General features: G+C 41.4%; 1 non-coding gene across 1 annotated transcript; it reads right to left on the minus strand.

Annotated features, from left to right (window-relative positions):
- Positions 1–6,990: 6,990 nt before the first annotated feature.
- On the minus strand, positions 6,991–7,063 carry Trnan-guu. Its single transcript has one exon. It is a non-coding gene; the product is annotated as a tRNA-Asn (tRNA).
- Between the last annotated feature and the right edge of the window lie 309 nt (positions 7,064–7,372).

Here is a 7,372-nt window from a genome sequence, read left to right on the forward strand (position 1 = left end):
CAAAATAAAATCCATTATCTCTATTATGTTGTTGTAGATATTAAAAATTATGCCCCTTTATAGGTAGTCAATAATATAGAAAAGCATATTCTCTGAAAGAATAAGAACTTACGAAAGCAACGGCCGTGATAACGATCCAGTTATCTCAAGATTGATGTCGTCGGGTGAAAAATGTATTCTATAAAATTGCATACCGGTTAGGTTTCAATCTTGGGGTAAGCCAAAATAAATCTTTATCACTCTTTGAATCATCGTGGATGTGATAATGCGTTACGAATACTAAATCCCGCTATGTAGTTTAAAAAAAATTTGTTTGACCACTGTGTGGAACCAATGCCAACAAATACGAGGAAGTAAATGCATTTACCGAGAATAAATTGTAGATAATTAAAATAGAGTGGTTATCCTTTATTAAACCATAAGACCATTTTAAGGTTGAAACTGTGGTACAAAGAACTTCTAATCTGACTGTCATATTTAACTAAAACTGAAACTTGTGAAGGTCACATTCAAACCCAACTGCAGTGAAAGGCTTATTTTTTTATTTGTTTTATGTTGGAGTTCTATAAACAACTTTGCTGTCCCACACAACCGTCTCTAGGAAGGAAATCGCGGGTCCGTGCATTAGGTGTCTTAGGTGATTGTCGAGAAGAGTTCAGGATGAATGTTGTTGGACTAGGGTGTTGGGATGAGGGTCAAGGATTTATGGAAGCGCCTGAATTGTCGTCTTTCAGGTCTGTGTGGATAGTAAGGTAGGAAGTTTGGCAATTGTTAAAAGGATTTTGGACTGGAGTTACTGGATTATTGGGAGGGCTGAACTGGTCTTTTGATTATTTTTGAGTCTGGTGTTGTACTAGGTTCAAGTAAGACTTTTGTTGATTTACAATAATAACGACTGGTTGCTGAAAGAGGACCTGCATTGTAGTAGATTGGGGAGAGGTGAAGTTATTTGCTGGGGTTTGTTTTGTTGAGTGTCTTCCATTTCTTGGATCATTCTTTCAAATAGGAGAGATGGTCATGGATGTTTCTGAAGGTCACTTTAGTAAATGTTAAAAGCAGTGTTGTTTTTTGTCATTGCTTAAACTTTTGGCAGGGTGGCTCCCGTGCCTCTTGTAGTCTAAAATGCATCCTACCCGGTACCTATTACCTAATCCTAAAAATCGTACCTGTCTGACAGTTACTTCAAAGATATCGCACAACTGTATCTTTTATATATCCTATCCAACCTGGCGTCTCACAAGGGTACATTCTAGCACCTCTTCTTTACAGGATATCTACTGCTGACATACCTACCCTTCCCGAAATAATTCTCTACACTTTTTCTGTCGATACAATAATCCTTCCCTTGGAAACAGAACCCGTCTTTCAGTAACTTATTAAACCGTTTGCAGTGTCTCGACTACGGTTGAAAAATTGGACAAAAGGGACAATATTAACTCACACTAAGATGAATTTCTCCACCTCTTGAGGAAAACACGTTACTTGGGACTTTGTCTGGACTTACTTGGAATCCTCTCCCAGGACTAAAAGAAACGATCTAAACAGATGTTACAAACTACAACTGAACGCTACTCGACAAACAATCCAAATTTCACATAACTGCAAAAGGTTGATACAAACTATGGTTCTAAAACCTATGTAACTTAAGTATCGAAACAGAAGGTATCGTGTCTCCGTGCCTCAGTGTGGTGCCATGAGCGTAACGCCAACTGCGGCCCTGGAGGTTTCTTAAACCTCCCACCACTTCACATTTTAATCCAAGGAGAAGCCAGAGCAGTAGCCCACAGGCTCATAAATGGACAACCATCTGCTAGGATAAGCCATGTAAATAAAAAATGGAAACTGAGGGAGAAGATATAGGCAGATGCCTTTCTAGGTATGCCAACTGATACCACTACTCCAAAGTACAACTTCACCACGAAGGGCAAATTACTGATACCAAAACGGGAAGACTGGACCAAAGGAACACCATTAAAATTTCTACTGCATACTGACGGCTCCAACACCGACAAGGGTACGGGAGCTGGGGTCTTTGGGATGAACCCCAAGACCGAACTGACGGTAAACCTTGTGAAGTTACAGTTTTCCAGTCTGAAATCATAGCGAGAAATAAAAAGGCTAGAAATACACTCCCGGAAGATAGCCATTTTCTCTGACAGCCAGGCAGCTCTCAGCGACACTAACATGACATGTCATGGGTCCGTGGGCATTGGGGGTAGAGAGGCAACGAAAAGGTTGACATGTTGGCCAAAAAGGGAGCCAACATGGACTCTATGGGTCCAGAACCCTACTGCAGCTTAGCATCCTGCCACAAAAGAGGACACATCTTAAAATGGATGAGTCCAAGACCTGGTGGAACAATACCACAGGTATGAAGCACGCAAAGTATTCATAGAAAGACCATCTGCAAAGCTTACAAAAGAATTACTGGAAGGCAACCGAACCAGGATTGTGGTTGGACTTCTGACAGGGAACTGCCACTTAAAAAAACACATGCACCGTATAGGAGTACAGACAGAGGAAACACTGAGCAGATGCTGCCAGGAAGAGGAAGAGACGCAGAACACATTTTATATTTATGTGAAGGTCTATGTAGGTTTCTTGCAACTACGACAAGAAAAACCACAAGCAAGATCCTACACGAGGAACCGCTGGCAAAGCTGTGGTGGTGGTTAATAGCCTGAAGCTTGCCTGTGAGTTATAAATAACAGAGGAGCACAATAGATCTATTCAGGTCGAGGTGCAGTAGGCCTTGTGGCCGCCTCTCTTTTCCCTAGGTATCGAAAAGTGTGGGTCAACCAAGCATTCCAAAACCTAACGCATCCAAAGAATCCTATTAAAATTTCTTAGAAAAAATTGTTAACTCTGTTTTCTATGTGCAAAGTGCGATTGATTTTATCATTTTTTTAATCCCAAAAAAAAGTAGTCGATTCTATGTCAAATATCCCCGGGCATAATTCAGGCGTAGGTTTTATTGCGAAGGTTGACTCGAGCAATCCGTTATTGGGGCGTAAATCATATTCTAACCGCCCCCGACGCCACCCCCGGCGAGATAAAGACCTCAGCCCCCGGCCAATCTTCCCCCCATCTGGAAACACATCACGACCGGGCTCATCTAATTTCCCAGGTTTTTATCACTTACACACTTATGTGGAAGATCGGAAGGCAGACCGGTTTCAAATTTGTCGATCTGGCACATTCGAGTTCGAAAGTCAGCACATCGATTCGTTACGGGAGAAATTAACTGCTAATATAACTCGACGGAACTGCGGATGAAGATAACTTCATAGTTTTTAAATATCCTTAGCGATAATATATAAATTCTATAAAGATCAAATGACTTACATTACACACAATATAACCAATATTTCTTTCTAGTAATCTGCAAGAAATTTGGTAGGCGAGGATAGACAGACCATATGGCCACTAAGTAAATTTCAGATTCATCATCTCTCAACATGGAGAAATCTTTCAATCTACAAGAAGTCTTTTACTTACCAGGTAACCAGAAAAGTTCGAGAAGGTTAAAGGGTTTAATGAGAACCATAAAATAAGATTAGAAATTTTTTATTCGTAGAAATAGTTTTCATCCCCACTTATAACCATTTCCTAACCAGTTACTAGGCCAGTTGTGTCATTCCTGTAAAAGTTTTGGTCCAGGGACTTAAAAACAAATTCATCTCATTTTCCAACTGTTGGTAATTATCGACTTTATTGCGTATATAATTATCCATTGGTAAAAAAAAGGTGACAATCAGATGAGGGCCAAGTCTGGAGAGACAAGGGTGTGGTAGGACTTCCCAACTAAAAATATATGTCATTATCACCTCCTTTGTCGTTCTTGCTGTATGAAGTCGTTCATTGACCTGGTGAAAAAAAAACACATTTTCTTTTAACGAGACTAAGTTTTTCCGGATCAGGGCAAGATGTCGTCAGCCTGAGGAGATTTCTTCGGTCGGCCAAATGGTAGTATTTCGTAGACCATAATGCCTGCCGTACTTCACCAAACACAAAGCATCACCTTTTGTCGGTGAATATTTAGTTTTCCCGTCAATGCAAGGTGATATGGTGATTGCCAATGGTACGTCCTTCTTATTATCGTACAGGATTCATTTTCCGTCGCCTATGGGAATCCGGTCAAAAAAGGCTGCGAAATTTTAGGTGCAGAAGCTTGTGACAGACGGTCAATTTGGAAGAACCTATTTGCTCGGCTTTCACACCTTCCCAAGTCGATATGAGCTAGACCAAATGGTGTCATCGCGTACGTTGAACTGTTTGGCAAGCCCGTGACATGTTTGACTCGAATCAAGTTCAATAGCTTCAATTGGTCGTCAAGCCCCTCATTCCCAGGAACGAATTTTTTAACCAGACACTTTCTTATTGGCCCATCACCAAAGCAGTGCAAAGTTGCCTTGTACCGTTTGAGCTGAAATTTAAACAATAAGAGCGCACGAAATTTTAGGTTTTAATTCCATGAAATGATTTGCAGTGAACTGCTCAACACATTTTTTCTTTATGAAGTAAAGCGCTATCCTCATAGTATTGATTGAGTTGAAAATATTGATTAACGGTATTGAAAATAATGACAATTAATTATGGTTTTTAGTTGAGATGAAAAAAAGTTAATGCCACGAGAGGGATTCGAACCCACGACCTTCGGCTAGATACGCCGCTGCTCTACCACCTGAGCTATCGTGACTTCGATCCACTCGGACATCAACACCCCATCTCAACCCCATCTTATGAGTTGTCCCTCCTTTTTGCCATTTTTCAAATGTCGTGTAATCGGTTTGGATTCTCGGCGACAATTGAGGGGGTTGAGATGGGGAGTTGATATCCGAGTGGATCGAGGTCACGATAGCTCAGGTGGTAGAGCAGCGGCGTATCTAGCCGAAGGTCGTGGGTTCGAATCCCTCTCGTGCCCTTAACTTTTTTCATCTCAACTAAAAACCTTAATTAACTGTCATGTATTAATTGGTCAAGCGGACCACGAAAGTAGTGAATTATTGAAAATAATAATGAAAAGCCGGACTTTTCTGGTTGCCGGGTGCCATTTAGGGAGGTAGTACCTTTGCACCTTTTTCACATGGCAGGAGAGCAAAATCCCACATTCCAAAATACGAATGAGAAATGCCTACAAAATTTGTTGACTGGTCTTACCCTCGTCAAGTAGAGAACATTTTGTCGGACACTGCCAACATAGAAAATGCAAACCATGAAATCTTCACGGATGGTAGTAGAATAGGTAATGCAATTGGTTGTGCTTTTGTAGGTTTAACAGGACGTTAAAATAGAGAAAAAGCCTAAATTAGATTAGTGCTCAAATAACCAGGCTGAATTACTAGCAATTTTCGAAGCACTTCATTGGTTTAAAGAAAATATTTATGAAGTAAAAGAAGCAATGGCTGTGTTAAACTGACCGTGAGGTTGCATTATCTAAAATAAAAGACCATAGAAACCATGACCAACTATGTTGAACAGACAGGGTATGAAAGGGCAGACATCCTGGCAGAAGAAGCAGCCCTTGACGAGGACCTCAGAGTCACTTATGTAAAAGTACCAAAAAGCCATGTTACGAGAAGTACTAGGATTCAGAACAAGGTGATCTGGTAGAATGCAGCATATACCACGAGTTACCCGACAGTCTAATCCCGAATGGATATTACGTAGAAGAAGAAAAATAACTTTATTCTGGGACTGGTGTCCCCTAAGAATAATTTACATGAAATAAATAAAGGAAGTTCCTTCTATGAAGTTAAAAGTAAAAAAAAGATAGAAATCTAGGCACAATGTATACTAATAAGGCAGGACAGAAGAAAAAATTACGAGAATGTTAAACAAAAATAACAAATGTTAACGTGAGGTCTCTGCTTGGAGGGAGAGGAGGTGATTATACAGATGGGATTTAAAGGAGGAAAAGGAGGCAGCGTGACGAATAGAAAGGGGAAGGGAGTTCCAGAGTTTAGGGGCTCGGATCAGAAAGGATCTTTCGAAGGTATGGGTTGTATGTTGAGGAAGGTCAATTGGGAATGAGCGGGTGTTACGAGTGTGATGTGAGGAGTTGAATTGGAGGGATTGGGTGATGTAAGGAGGACGACGAGTGTGCTTGGACTGGAAAAGAAAGCAACCTAGGAAATACTGTGTACGGAAGGAGGAGAATAGCCAGGAAAGTTGGGAATACAACCCCGACACCCGGGATCCCCGTGGGGTGCCGTACACAAATCTTACGCAACAATTCATAATACGCTTCAATTGCGCGTTCCCCCCCTCCGAGAGACCACCGCATGACAAACACCTACAATCGAAGAAGGGAAGAAACAAGGAGTTTGCGGGTGGAGAAAGGTAAGAGAAGCCAGGACCGACGAAACAGGCTGAGGGAGGCAATAGAATGGCGGGAAATGTGGGAAATGTGAGAATGCCAGGAAAGGTTTTGGTCAAAGACTACTCCGAGGTTTTTAACCGAGGAGCAGAAGGGAATGGGATGGTTATTTAGCATGAGAGATGGGATGCTGGGGAGGGAATTGAGGAGTTCCCGGGACCCGATAATTATGGATATTGACTTGATGACATTGATATTATATATATTGTTATTTATCCATATTGACCATACCCATAAGACTACAATGGCTCTTACAAACCGTGGGAAAAACAGATCCTATCTAGGCGCTTCAACATCGTGCATGACGCAAGGTGTCCATGTGGCTTGAAACCGCATACTTGGACTCATACGCATACATTTGCACCTTATTTGATAGAGGAAGGGCCACGTTAATCTACAAACTGCCAATGAAGTGTGAACCATGCCTGGTTTCACAATTTGTGTCACAGGCGGGATTCGAACCCATGACTTTCGGCTAGTACGCCGCTGCTCTACCACTTGAGCTATCGTGACTTCCAACAACATTATATTTCGTGCTCCGATTGACCAAATAACCTCTTTCAATTAATTAATCTTTTTATGCAAGGTATTGGTTGAAATGAAAAAGTCAGTGTCACGAACGGGATTCGAACCCACGACCTTCGGCTCAACACGCCGCTGCTCTATCACTTGAGCTATCGTGACCTCGATCCACTCGGACACCAAGTTCCCACATTATCGCCGAGAATCGAATCCTGACTACACGACATTTGAAAAATGACAAAAAGGAGGGAAAATTCGAAAGGTAGGTTCAAGTGGGAAGTTCGTGTCCGAGTGGATCAAAGTCTCGATAGCTCAAGTGGTAGAGCAGCGGTGTGTTGAGCCGAAGATCCTGGGTTCAAATACCGCTCCTGTCACTGACTTTTTTATCTCAACCAATACCTTACATTCGACTCCCCGTTTTATTCCAATTGTAAGAATGTATATAATTATATATAAAATTATTAAATATAA

This window comes from Cimex lectularius, unplaced genomic scaffold (assembly GCF_000648675.2).
Source record: "Cimex lectularius strain Harlan isolate CLEC.00 unplaced genomic scaffold, Clec_2.1 scaffold62, whole genome shotgun sequence".
Lineage (NCBI taxonomy): Eukaryota > Metazoa > Arthropoda > Insecta > Hemiptera > Cimicidae > Cimex > Cimex lectularius.